Source organism: Rutidosis leptorrhynchoides, chromosome 3 (genome assembly GCF_046630445.1).
Source record: "Rutidosis leptorrhynchoides isolate AG116_Rl617_1_P2 chromosome 3, CSIRO_AGI_Rlap_v1, whole genome shotgun sequence".
Lineage (NCBI taxonomy): Eukaryota > Viridiplantae > Streptophyta > Magnoliopsida > Asterales > Asteraceae > Rutidosis > Rutidosis leptorrhynchoides.
The window spans coordinates 268,220,599-268,234,670 of record NC_092335.1 but is presented as its reverse complement, the minus strand read 5'-3'; the positions used below and the strand labels follow the sequence as shown (position 1 = coordinate 268,234,670).

General features: G+C 32.6%; 1 long non-coding RNA gene across 3 annotated transcripts; it reads left to right on the top strand.

The window, feature by feature from the left end:
• Positions 1-933: 933 nt before the first annotated feature.
• LOC139897391 (uncharacterized) lies at positions 934-3,958 on the top strand. 3 transcript variants are annotated; one of them, XR_011776554.1, is made up of 6 exons: positions 934-1,184; positions 1,680-1,849; positions 1,960-2,082; positions 2,167-3,166; positions 3,375-3,452; positions 3,547-3,958. It is a non-coding gene; the product is annotated as an uncharacterized lncRNA (long non-coding RNA). The 3 variants fall into 3 exon arrangements; XR_011776555.1 differs by having other exon boundaries at positions 1,680-2,082; positions 2,167-2,225; positions 2,392-3,166; XR_011776553.1 differs by having other exon boundaries at positions 1,680-2,082.
• Positions 3,959-14,072: the final 10,114 nt, after the last annotated feature.

Genomic DNA, 14,072 nt, shown 5'->3' with positions numbered 1-14,072 from the left:
TTTTATAAAAAGAACGACCCAAACGAGACTCGAACCCGCAACCTCCCGTTTAACAACCACACCCCCAACCATTGCTCTGCTTATTATTTTCGATTTTACTTAGTACCATAATTTCTTATACTCGTTATAATCAGGTATTATCGATTTCCATTAAATTAAAAGGAGCCCAATTACTTAATTTAACAGCCCAAGATTTCAACCCAATTATGGTGACCCCATTTACAGCCCAATATCCTATCAGAATCAGATGGTAATAGCGTAGCAGGACTACGTAATATTTTCATCATCTTCGACTCATCGGGATAGTCAAATGGTTACATGAAAATAGTTCCAATATTTTGAGATTCAACATTACAGACTTTGCTTATCGTGTCGAAATTATATTAAGATCAAGTTTAAATTTGGTCAGAAATTTTCGGATCGTCACACAAGTCGTGACCTACAGCCATTATTCAACTTGGAGCTTTAATCCGTTCAAAAACATGTTTTAGTCATAACGGGTGATTCGTGGCTCGGATTTCGATGACCCGAACATGAAAGTTCATCCAATCATCAATCCTAACACACTAGTACACCCTAAAGACTCCAAAAGTGGTCACAAAGTCGGACCATACCTGAGTCAGTTCGTTTTTACATTTTGATTTCAATAAAACACCATCTATATTTTATATCTATATCTATATTCTATATTATATATAATAACAAAGTCAAATTTTGCTAATCAAATTTTAAAAAATTTAAATGGAGTAAAATGGACCATTGGATTAAAGATCAACTTTTAATTACAACCATTAGATTACTTGATCACTCAACATTTGTCTCTCTCATCTATTTCAATTGTTTATTGTCAAAAAAAAAAAAAAAAAAAAAAAACCCTAAAAAAAACCCAAAACTAAAGACGGGTTGAGATTACGCTTAACAGTGCCCTGTCAAACATTTTTTAGGGTTTCATACATTTTGCTCCTTTCTACACAAAAAGGCAATTCATCCTAGAAAATTATCATAATCCTTTCCGTTTTTCAGATTGTCAAATACAAATGAAATATTGATATTACCCAACCGATTTAATATCATTCGAGACACTGATTTATGCAACTCCTGTATAAATTGTCCACGACAACGATTGGATAATAATGTCGGGTTTCAATACGCATTCACAGCCATCGCGTGGGTTAAATTCACAGGTAAACTGATTTAGGGTTTCAATTTATGTAATAAAGTATTTTATTTTGAAACTCGCTGAATGTTTTCAAGTCTTAAATATTTGATCTATTTGGTGCTGATTGACAAGATTATGATTATCGTTTACTGTTATATTATTATTAAGCAGAGGTCAAGTAATAATATTGTCACAGAACACAATCAAAGTTAAAGTTGGTTAAGTATTATTTTAAAATGTTTGAATAGATCAGTGGTTATAATATTAGTTGTTGAAATTGAGAGAACCCCTTCAAAACCGACTATTCTGACACCATTTATGTTATGATTTGTGTAACTCTTTTCTTTTAATTTTGATTATGAATATGAATTATGAATTATGATATGATTATATATATGTTGTTATCATTAAATTTGTTTGATTGTATATAATTTATGCTCCAATTGAATCTTAGTGTGATGATTTGCAAAGTTAAAGTTTTAAGGGTTTGATTAAGGAATTTTGTTTATTTGTTATGCAGAATCATTGTGTGATCGATTCGAATGAATCGGGATACAATCATAAGAAGGAAGAGATGAGAGATGAGATTATGCTTGATTTTAAAGAGATGAGAGATGAGATTTGAAATATCTGTGATATTTCAAATCAAGTTAATTATTCTTATCATTATATTAATTAACGATTATATAGGTAACTGTTGCTAATAATATGCTAATTATCAGTTTTTTCGTCAATTAGTAGTAATGTACACATTTTGTGGTTTTTTTATGTTTGTTTTTTTTGTTTAAATGTTTGATCAGCTATATTCAAATGTGATATTATAATCAAATTGATAATTGATGTTTTGAAAGAAACTATTTAATGGAACTAACGTATCTGGTCGTTAAATGGAAGTGAGTCTGCATTAGTTGATGATGTAAAAGGTAATTTGACTGTTTGTATATGTGTTTTTTCATTTATGTTATCATAAAAGGTACTTGATACTTAATGCAATGTAATGTTTGCAGGTTTTATGTGGTTGTTCTTGGAGCAGTAGTTTATAAGGAGATCAGCTTTACGAAAGCAGGTGACGAAGTTCTGTCTCACTATAACCTCTATTACTTATGTAGTTATGTTTAGCAATAATAAGTCAATTGTGTGCATAACAGATATAGTGTTTATGGATAGACCAGTTGGACTTTTAAGTACGCCATATGCTATCTAAAGTTACTTCTAAGTAACATTCTATGCAGGTGTAACACATTTGGATTATTTTCTCCGTGGTCATTACAAAATATAGAGACATCATGTAAGAATTGCTATTGTCATCTCCAATCAATTTTATATTACATTGTTTTCCTCACCTGGAAATTATAATCCATTTACATAACGAATGGTTAATTTGGGTTTTATTAATTTCAAACCCCCTTAGTAAAATAGAGAATCTTAAAAGGGGAATGGATATGTCAAATGAGTTGACTGGATATACAAAACACTCATTTAGGACGTACCAATAAATGGAAGGACTGCGACTCTATAACTCTTCTGTTCTCATGCGTGTTACCAATGTGGTAGTTTTTATAGAAAGATTTAAGGTTTATTGAGACACATCGTGATTTTGATTTGGATGCTAATGGTGTCTAAATTCTATGACTTTGTGGGAGACATACCGGTGGAAAATAGGGTATATTATTTAAAGCGGATACAGGGGATTTCTTAGGATCCCATAAAGGTTTTTGGTGTTACACAATTGGCCAAGGATAAGGTAAGCAACTTGCTGGGGGTCCATGGTAATGTCTAAGCTATCGCTTTCTGAATGCATACATACATATAAATTTCGGATCTTAGATGCTCTTTATTAACGCTGAATTCTTATGTGCAGGTTTGTTGTTGAGAAATCTGTAAACAACATAATGTGGTCTTTGTATAAAGAACTTTGGTAGTCAAAAGAAGCAACAATTTCTCTGTTATGTCCTTTATATATATCAGTCGATCTCCTACGATGACTTCAACCTTTTGAAATGCAAGGTAACCCCTACAATATTGTTTAATGAAATTTGGAAGCTTTTTTGATGTTTTAGTTTTGACTTCAAAAGTTAAAAATGCCTATCTGCTCTTGGAATCGTTCGCTATCACACACATATAAGAAGATAAACACCAACATTTATAGGTTGACTGGGTCGTCATAGTCCCGAATCCCACAATAACACTCTGCATATGGATCTCAATTTTGCAGGAATTGATGAAGTATAGATTTTTTTTATGGGTAGTCATTTGTCACCAGCTGCAAATTTATATGAAACCAATCTTTCTGGTAATTACTTGGTTTCAATATTTTTTTTATGTCATACGGTTGTTATTTCACTTGATTAGAAATTTTGCGTTCCTCAAATGATCAACTACATCAGGATGTTGGCTTAGTTTCTCAGCCAGCTGTACAACTTCAACACAAGGTTGCAATATCTTCATATATCGATGCTGATGGAGTATTATTGATAATATAGTTTGGTACTATTGTAGTGGTACATTTATATACAGATTATGTTTGTTGATAATAGAGTTGTAGATGCTTATTTGTGTTTCTTAGTTTGTGTATTGTTGTCACTGCATCTTCTGTTGTTTGGTTCATATGCATTTAGGTGGTTTGGAATTTTTTTTAAGAAATTTAGTTTTATAGAGTTTTTTTTTTTGTTGGGTAAAGGGTATTCATTTGGTAAATAGCTTTTTGATTTTGTTAATGGTTGATACAGTTTAAATAAAATGATAAGAGGATGCTTATTGTTTTGTGTTTATTGAATGGTAATGCCTTGCTTATTGTTTTGTGTTCGTTGAATGGTAGCGGCGGTTTGTAGTCTTCTTACATATACTCAAACTTTTGAATAGGTATTTATAGGCGTTTATTTGTGGTGTTGAGAATAGAGTGACATTATTGAATGGTACTCCGGTATAACGCAAATAACATTATACAAAACTCTGCTGACAGTTGTAAACACTTTTGCGGTGTAGACTTAAAAGTGGTCTCTCTCACCCAAACTATTAACTAATGAATGAGTTAGTTTAGGTTAAGATTTATATCTAATTGGTTAAAGGGTAAATATCTGACCAAAATATTTTTTGAACGCATACGACGATGCATCGATAATTGATTAGCTATTATTTTGAACTAGGGGCATATTGGGTGAAATACGTGATTGTTGATGTATTGCTTTTGTGATCTTTTTTGAATAGATCAATGAAATATCAGTTGAAGCAACACTTATGTTTTTTATTTGGTTACAAGATTTAAGTAATTCTATTAATAATTATGCACGTTGAATGAAATGAATGTATAGAATTACACATATTAGTGTTTTAGTTTATTCTTAATCTACATCTCTCATCACACGATCACAATGTTTTTATATATATAAACCTACGCATACAAAAAAATAGAGACTAGCACGATGCAAATCGAATCTATATAACATAGAACACATTTATATCAAATTACTAAAACATACTCCTCCGTCCTGCCACAAGTGTCTACATTGCTATTCAAGTGTTCACTGAGAGTGAAGATTTCTTATTGGTGGATAATGAAGTTAGTGTAATTTCCTAAAACTGTATACAAAAAGTAAGTAGACACTTGTAATATGACGGAGGTAGTATTAAACTACATGATGCACGTACTTACAAAATCAGTTGAAAACCAATACTTTGAGTGTTGACTTGACATACTAAACTATACTATTACATCAATAGACTTATTACGAAAATTTTATGTGAAACCCCGCGAAGTCGCGGGGTTATAAACTAGTTTTAATCATAACAAGAGCTCCGGGAATCGAAATAACATGAATCCGGAGTCTAAATTCAATGTCTTGATGAGAGGAACACATCTAGACACTTTAATTTCACTTTTATATCAGTTATGTTTACAGAAATGAACAAACAAGCTGCTGTCCCAAAACAATCAAACCGAAAACATGAATTAACGAGCATTTCTACGCATACTATCAACAATACAATAACATACAATCATCATACTATCAATATAACATACAAAATCAGTAAAATATAAGAAAAATCAAAAAGCTAGGGTTAGGGTTTATACCCTAATCGAGAAAAGATTAATGTAGACGCGTAGAGGAGAATGTGTAGAGTCCGATTATGCAAACGATTAGATGATCCAAGCTCTTGATGATGAACAATTGAAGATGATGATGATGATGATGTTTATGAGATTCAACATTACAGACTTTGTTTATCGTGTCGAAATCATATTAAGATCAAGTTGATAACATTGCGAGGTACTAAGACCAACTGAAAGGATCCAAAACTAATCATCCGGACGTTGTCCATATTGATTACAAACGAATTACAATAGTTGATAACATTGCGAGGTACTTGCCCTCTATATGATACATCTTACAAACGTTGCATTTATTCTTATAAGGCAATCTATAGTTACATCCATAATTGACATATTCGCCTGACATTTCATAATATTCAAATGACCTAAACCGCCATTTACTTAATAATAGTCTCTATGAACTTCAATGACTCGAATGCAACGCCTTATGATATAAGTCCTTAATGGCCTCAAGTAGTATCCTTAGTACGAGATAATGCACAGCGGAAGACTTAATTCATACCTGAGAATAACATGCTTTAAAATGTCAACATAAAGTTGGTGAGATATAGGTTTAATGTCGACAGCGATATAAATATAGACCACAAGATTTCATATATAAACATTTTAATAAAAATATTCTAAGTGGTTGAGCACTTGGTAACCATACTTAACAATTAATCACGTCGCATATTCCCTTTAATATGAAATCTTACTACACTGTACCAAGTGTAGTCACGAAACGAAGTACTGTGCAACCGTTGAATACTGGCCGTCCAGTCCGGTTGGGGTTGTCAGGCCCGATAGATCTATCAACAGGATTCGCGTTTACAATACCGCTGTAAATATTAGTTACCAAGCTACAGGGAAGTATGCCAGTGGTACAACTCAACGTAGAATATATTTTTCAGTTACTTGTGTCCATAACGTAAAACATAAAATACATGTATTCTCATCCCGAAATATTTAGAGTTTAAAAGTGGGACTATATACTCACTTTCGTCTTGAAGATATATATAATTTGACTTGGTCTCCGGTTGATATCACGAACCTATCCATATATAATATATCAATACCTTTTCTTTTTAAACAAACGTCACATATATATACTTGTTATACTTTTAATACTTTGAATAATTCCTTAGTCCGTAGTTAGCAGCTCGTTGTTAGTAATTCAATTTTAATGGTTCATTTTTAGATGTTTAATATACCCGCAATGAAATAAATAAAACCCCCAACGAAATAAATAAAACCCCATCGTATATGTATTGGTCGAGATTAATCTTGACCCACGGTACCGGTGTTGTCAAATGACGTGTTGCGTACATAAAGTACCGGTGTTGTCAAATGACGTGTTGCGTACAAACATGGGATCTTATGATTAATCTTCTCGTGTTGTTTACGGGTGATCCTGAACCATATAAAATTGAATTATAAGTACATATATATAAAATATCATGTTATCTTAGAAATATGTGATTTATTTAATTTTTCCCAATTAATCCCGAAGTTAAACAAGTCTAGGATAACCAATTTTGTTTCGGTCATAGTTTCTTCGTTACAAATCCGTTTTCGTTGATTCAACTTGCCATCTCCTTGGATCGAGTCCCTCTTTAAGACTATGAACTGAAAATACCTTGGTTTGTATTCAAAATCACACGGCATAGGTGAAACTTTAGTGAAACTTATGAAGTTAAACATTTTTGTTACAAAAAAATAACACTTAATGACCATTTTTCTAAAAATACTTATACTTTGAATTAAATCATGAAATATTTATGTGTTAACATATTTATAGTAAAAATCATTTTTCCAGAACATAAACCTCCAATTCAAAGTTTAAGATAGTTTTTAATTATCCAACCCAAAACAGTCCCCGGTTACACTCCGACGTCGTAAAAACAGTTTTTAAGATATTCTTTGAAAAATCAATTTATACCTTGTTAAGTTAGCATATATTTAAGTTATATTACAGGTCTTGAAGTATTTTAAAAGTTAAGTTAGAAGGATCTATTTAGTTTGCAAACAAGTTTGAAAACTTTCAAACTATGTTCTTGTTGTTAAAATTGTATACCACAAAATATGATAGCTATATATATATGAATAGAATAAGGTTATGAACATAGATACTACCTCAAGTTCCTTGGACAAGGTTGCTGTAAAAGAGGAGTAAAAAGCTAGAACCAAAAGGGTGATGGAATTGGATGAAAGATTGGAAGTAAATTTGTGTTCTTGGAAGGATTTCTTGAAGTGTTTTTGTATGGTTTTCTTATGGTGTTTAAGTAAGGTTTTTGAAGCTAAATGATGGGGAAAATGCTTGGAGATGATCAAGTATGAAGTTAAGAGTATTTTGAGAGAGAAATGGAAGTGTAAGTATGAGAAAATGGGGTGAAGAAATGGTGTGCATGCATAAAAACGTTTTTAGGTTATAAAGGAAAAAAAAGATACCTAACTTTGTTTTCTTGCTAAATAATTCATGCTACTTGACAAATGGTTGGTTCCACATGTTTCTTAATCATTTAAGGCTGCTAAGGAGCAGATTTTTATTGGTATATACCAATAGTAAATACATCTAGAAGCTGCGTATGATACGGGTACATATACCCTAAATATACGTGTAGAAATCTTTGAGAAAACGGAACGAGGATTCAAATATAGCTATCTTTTGTGAATATACTTATATTGTTTTATGTATTTAAGTCCTTAAAAGTGATTAAATACATTACTTATACGTTATATGTATAAACATTATAAGTCATAAGTATTTATATCAAATAACGTTATGTATGGTTATTGTTTTGAAAACTTAAGTTAGTAGTTTCAAAATATACTTATAACTTATTGTTATTAATACAAAATGAGATATTAAAACATCCATAAACCATGTTAAATATGTATATATACATATATATACACAAACATATAATTATCATATGTTATATAGTTCGTGATATCATCGGTCAAATTAGACGGTCAAACGTTGTGTAAAACTCTTTTCGAAAACATAAGTCTCAACAATTTGGATTGCTTATCATGTTGGTAAGGTTTAATTTATGTAAATATTAATCTTATAAGTATAGAACGATCGAAAAAGTGCGGGTCAACTTTAGGGTTTTTGCTTATCGTGTCGGAACCATATAGAGATTAGAGTTTAAATTTGGTCGGAAATTTCCGGGTCGTTACAGTACCCACCCGTTAAAGAAATTTCGTCCTCGAAATTTGGTAGAGGTTGTCATAAATAACAATAGGAATGTTTTCATGACGAATATGAGGTAATAATAAAATTTTATCATTATTGAAAGATTTAGATAAAACGATTCGGTTATGTGAGACGCACGAGCGAAGCTATCACAAAAGAGTGAAATGAGTAAATATAGAATTGTTGTAACCGATGACGTGATTATGATCGATTTCCGGGATTTAAGGGTTTTAAAGAAAATCTTATGTAATAAGATTTAGTTTTGCGGCGATCAGGATCTTCTTTGATTTAACGCGGCAATCTGTTTTGATTTCTTTGTCGAATATTTCACTATAAATTTACCTCCTTCCCTTTCTTTCTTCCCACATCTTCTATTCTTTCTCTTTAGTTCCTACTTTAAGACATTCGCTAATATGCTCCATCCCATTCTAATCCTTGTTATATTTCTAACTTTCATATCTTTCATTCTTCTTTTTCATCTATCACCAGAAGAATCTATTCTCTTTTATCCTTTCCTTGGAATTATAATGTTTTTAATTCTCCCGTGCCTTTACGTTGCAATACGTATTGATATGCACGGTTTGTAGTTTCGGGGTTGTTGTTAGGTTTTATACCTTCCCTTATATTTCGATGTTCCTACTCCCGTCCCTTAAAATCATTGTCATCCACAGTTAATGCTCTCTCTTATTTGCTGTGGTTTATGTTCCTATTTCTATTATGAGGTTTTGTCCCTTCGTTTCTTCTTCCCGTCCTCGAGCCAAGCGAACAATGGTCCGAAATTCGTAGGTAGGAAATTTGGAATGAACCTAGCTATTGGTTTTAGAATGAAATTGTAATGGCACGATCTTGATTCGTTAAATTACTCGAATATTCCGGAAAAATAGAACTATCAAGGTGATACGTTCTAATATGTTTGGAGACTTGATAGAATGTAAGAGCCGTGTAACATGGCACATGATGACGGTACTGTGAATCATCACATTCCATTAGAAACTTAACATGACTTACTGTAATATAATGAAGTTGATCAAGTTTCATTATATTATACTAATTCATGCATCAGTTCCCAACACTACTTCAAATCATTTATATTTTAATCTCGGAGGTTTCAGAATTTAGAAATTAACACAGTTTCTTTTATATTGTAACGCAGATGTTACGGAGAGATAAATGATCGCAGATAGGAATAGTTGTAAAAATATCTCCAGAAATATGAAAAATATGTATAACGAATGATATGAAGATATCTTATAATATCTAAGATAAGATGATGATGAAAAATATCATCCGGGCAAGGTTTTTAATAAAGAGTAGGGTTCTTACTGACGGTTTCAGTAGGTACGGAATCGTTTGTATTCTTTGAGAGCAGGTTCAGTCCCTGTGATTTATCCACAGCCTCTTTCATACTTTGTTTCATCCGTTTTCTAGTTCCAAACTTCTTTTTTTTTCAGCTTTACCACCTTACTATTCTTTGTCATCAAACTTTTGACCGTTAAAGTCGTTTACAGTTTTTGCTGCTTCGTTAGCATTTCAAGAACTATTTCATAGTCCCGGGTGTTTTTCAGAAACTTCACGTTCAGATCATGAAATTCTTAGGGATAGACATTATAGATATGATGGAAGAAGTTTCGCGAGATTTTCAAAATACTGATTGTTGATTTCGCCAAAAGGATAACGATCTGCTGGTGCACCTGTTGATGTTGTCGAGGGATATAAAAGGTTTTCCGGTAATGACGGCGAAAGGACAAGGTATAAATATCATGATTATAATAGAAATAATCTCACTGAAAAGTCGAAGTGGAGCTGTGACAAAATTAGCTTCTTGAAAAGGAATTGTAGGGTTGTTCTTGCTAATAAATGGCAAAGGATTCAATACGTTATGTGTTAAATTATGAATTTGGGTTCGAGAGTTCTTCAGGTGTATAACTGTATGTATAAATCTTCATTCCGTAGGCGAGGTGCGGCGGGTTCAACTTCTCGGTCGAGGTGTTTTCAGGAATCATGAAAGGATTTGAATGCGAATTGTAATCGTCAAGTTACGAATGAGGTTTAAGATAAAATCAAGTGGAAAGCTTGAAGAATTGTTTAGCTTCATATGTTACAATCAACATTTTAATTCATTTTAATTGTCCAGAGTTAGCCGGAACAGTTAGCGTGGAATCCTTAATAGATTTTTAATTAGTTAAATCGTGTGTTTCTAACAATTTTTTTTTGTCCAATGTTTTCTTCTTTATGCCACTTGTTGGATTCTGGTAGGTCAAAATCCGAATATGAAATTTGATTGAAAATGGTTATTCTGGGGTGAGCGGATACGAATATCGGTGGTTGTAAGTAAGATAATAGATAACCGTTGAATCAGATTCAAGAATGTACAATATAACTTATTAATGTGAATTCTAAATATTCCTCGGGTACTACCCACCCGTTAAAATATTTTCATCATTAATAGTTTGTACGAAGGAATTTTTAATTACTATCTTTATGAAAATATACTTGCATATATATTTTCTTCAGAGATAATCATAGATTTAATGAGTCAATAAGATATTAAACTCATTTGATTTATCGTTAATTCTAGATTACATAATCTCTAAGACTTTAGAAATTACATAATCGTCATACGATACGTAAAGCGAAGATAATCGATGTAGAACGATATATAGAACGAAGATCATACTCGAAGTACAGATATTGAGTCGTGTGATGTTGATATTCGAGATACAGATTGTGATGTTGAGATTTAAGGCGCGGTTGTGATTGGGGTGATAAAGGTACTGTCGGCGTTGACGATGGTAGTACGGATTATGCTGCTGGTGCTGCTGTTGGTGTTTGTAACCTTCGCACCATATTCTCCAAAACCACTACCCGAGCACGGAGTTCGTTGACTTCTTCTATTATACCGGGATGATTGACGGTTGGAACGAGCGAATGAACAAGATTTGAAATATGGGATAGTATGTAATCATGACGAGATACTCTAGAAATGAGCGAGAAAATGGTGTTTCGAATAGGTTCGCCGGTAAGTGCTTCAGGTTCATCGTTAAGAGGACAATTTGGTGGATGGAATGGATCACCTTCTTCTTGCCTCCAGAAATTTAGTATATTACGAACCCATCCCCACTTCATCCAGAATAGATGATGGGAAATTGGTTGATCCATTCCGGTAACGCTGTTCTCGGAGCTCGAATGGAAATCCATATCGGCGAAGCTATCGAAGTCGGAGGAATTTGAGCTGGATGAAGAATCCATCTTGTATGGTCGGAGAAATGAATTTTTGGTTTGGAATAGATTATAGGAGTTGGGTTTGGTACTCTTCAATACATAATTTACATATGTATATATAATATCAAAATCCCATGAATTACGGAGAATCTTTGAAATACGTCAGGCAATGTCTATCGTAACAGATACGCTAGGATATGAATTTTGTCTATACACTATCGATGCACTAAATGAAGTAAGACGTGTCTAGACTTAAGAATGATAAGCAGGCAGTTCCCTAAGAATGATAAGCAGATGATTTCCGACTAGGATTGATAAGCAAAACTTTTGACAGGCAGACACGGTCAAAGTCCAGACTCACTTAATGTATCCTAACAACTACTAGTTAGACACACTAATGCAAGGCCTGGTTCGCTAAGACCAACGCTCTGATACCAACTGAAAGGATCCGAAACTAATCATCCGGACGTTGTCCATATTGATTACAAACGAATTACAATAGTTGATAACATTGCGAGGTACTTGCCCTCTATATGATACATCTTACAAACGTTGCATTTATTCTTATAAGGCAATCTATAGTTACATCCATAATTGACATATTCGCCTGACATTTCATAATATTCAAATGACCTAAACCGCCATTTACTTAATAATAGTCTCTATGAACTTCAATGACTCGAATGCAACGCCTTATGATATAAGTCCTTAATGGCCTCAAGTAGTATCCTTAGTACGAGATAATGCACAGCGGAAGACTTAATTCATACCTGAGAATAACATGCTTTAAAATGTCAACATAAAGTTGGTGAGATATAGGTTTAATGTCGACAGCGATATAAATATAGACCACAAGATTTCATATATAAACATTTTAATAAAAATATTCTAAGTGGTTGAGCACTTGGTAACCATACTTAACAATTAATCACGTCGCATATTCCCTTTAATATGAAATCTTACTACACTGTACCAAGTGTAGTCACGAAACGGAGTACTGTGCAACCGTTGAATACTGGCCGTCCAGTCCGGTTGGGGTTGTCAGGCCCGATAGATCTATCAACAGGATTCGCGTTTACAATACCGCTGTAAATATTAGTTACCAAGCTACAGGGAAGTATGCCAGTGGTACAACTCAACGTAGAATATATTTTTCAGTTACTTGTGTCCATAACGTAAAACATAAAATACATGCATTCTCATCCCGAAATATTTAGAGTTTAAAAGTGGGACTATATACTCACTTTCGTCTTGAAGATATATATAATTTGACTTGGTCTCCGGTTGATATCACGAACCTATCCATATATAATATATCAATACCTTTTCTTTTTAAACAAACGTCACATATATATACTTGTTATACTTTTAATACTTTGAATAATTCCTTAGTCCGTAGTTAGCAGCTCGTTGTTAGTAATTCAATTTTAATGGTTCATTTTTAGATGTTTAATATACCCGCAATGAAATAAATAAAACCCCCAACGAAATAAATAAAACCCCATCGTATATGTATTGGTCGAGATTAATCTTGACCCACGGTACCGGTGTTGTCAAATGACGTGTTGCGTACATAAAGTACCGGTGTTGTCAAATGACGTGTTGCGTACAAACATGGGATCTTATGATTAATCTTCTCGTGTTGTTTACGGGTGATCCTGAACCATATAAAATTGAATTATAAGTACATATATATAAAATATCATGTTATCTTAGAAATATGTGATTTATTTAATTTTTCCCAATTAATCCCGAAGTTAAACAAGTCTAGGATAACCAATTTTGTTTCGGTCATAGTTTCTTCGTTACAAATCCGTTTTCGTTGATTCAACTTGCCATCTCCTTGGATCGAGTCCCTATTTAAGACTATGAACTGAAAATACCTTGGTTTGTATTCAAAATCACACGGCATAGGTGAAACTTTAGTGAAACTTATGAAGTTAAACATTTTTGTTACAAAAAAATAACACTTAATGACCATTTTTCTAAAAATACTTATACTTTGAATTAAATCATGAAATATTTATGTGTTAACATATTTATAGTAAAAATCATTTTTCCAGAACATAAACCTCCAATTCAAAGTTTAAGATAGTTTTTAATTATCCAACCCAAAACAGTCCCCGGTTACACTCCGACGTCGTAAAAACAGTTTTTAAGATATTCTTTGAAAAACCAAGTTATACCTTGTTAAGTTAGCATATATTTAAGTTATATTACAGGTCTTGAAGTATTTTAAAAGTTAAGTTAGAAGGATCTATTTAGTTTGCAAACAAGTTTGAAAACTTTCAAACTATGTTCTTGTTGTTAAAATTGTATACCACAAAATATGATAGCTATATATATATGAATCGAATAAGGTTATGAACATAGATACTACCTCAAGTTCCTTGGACAAGGTT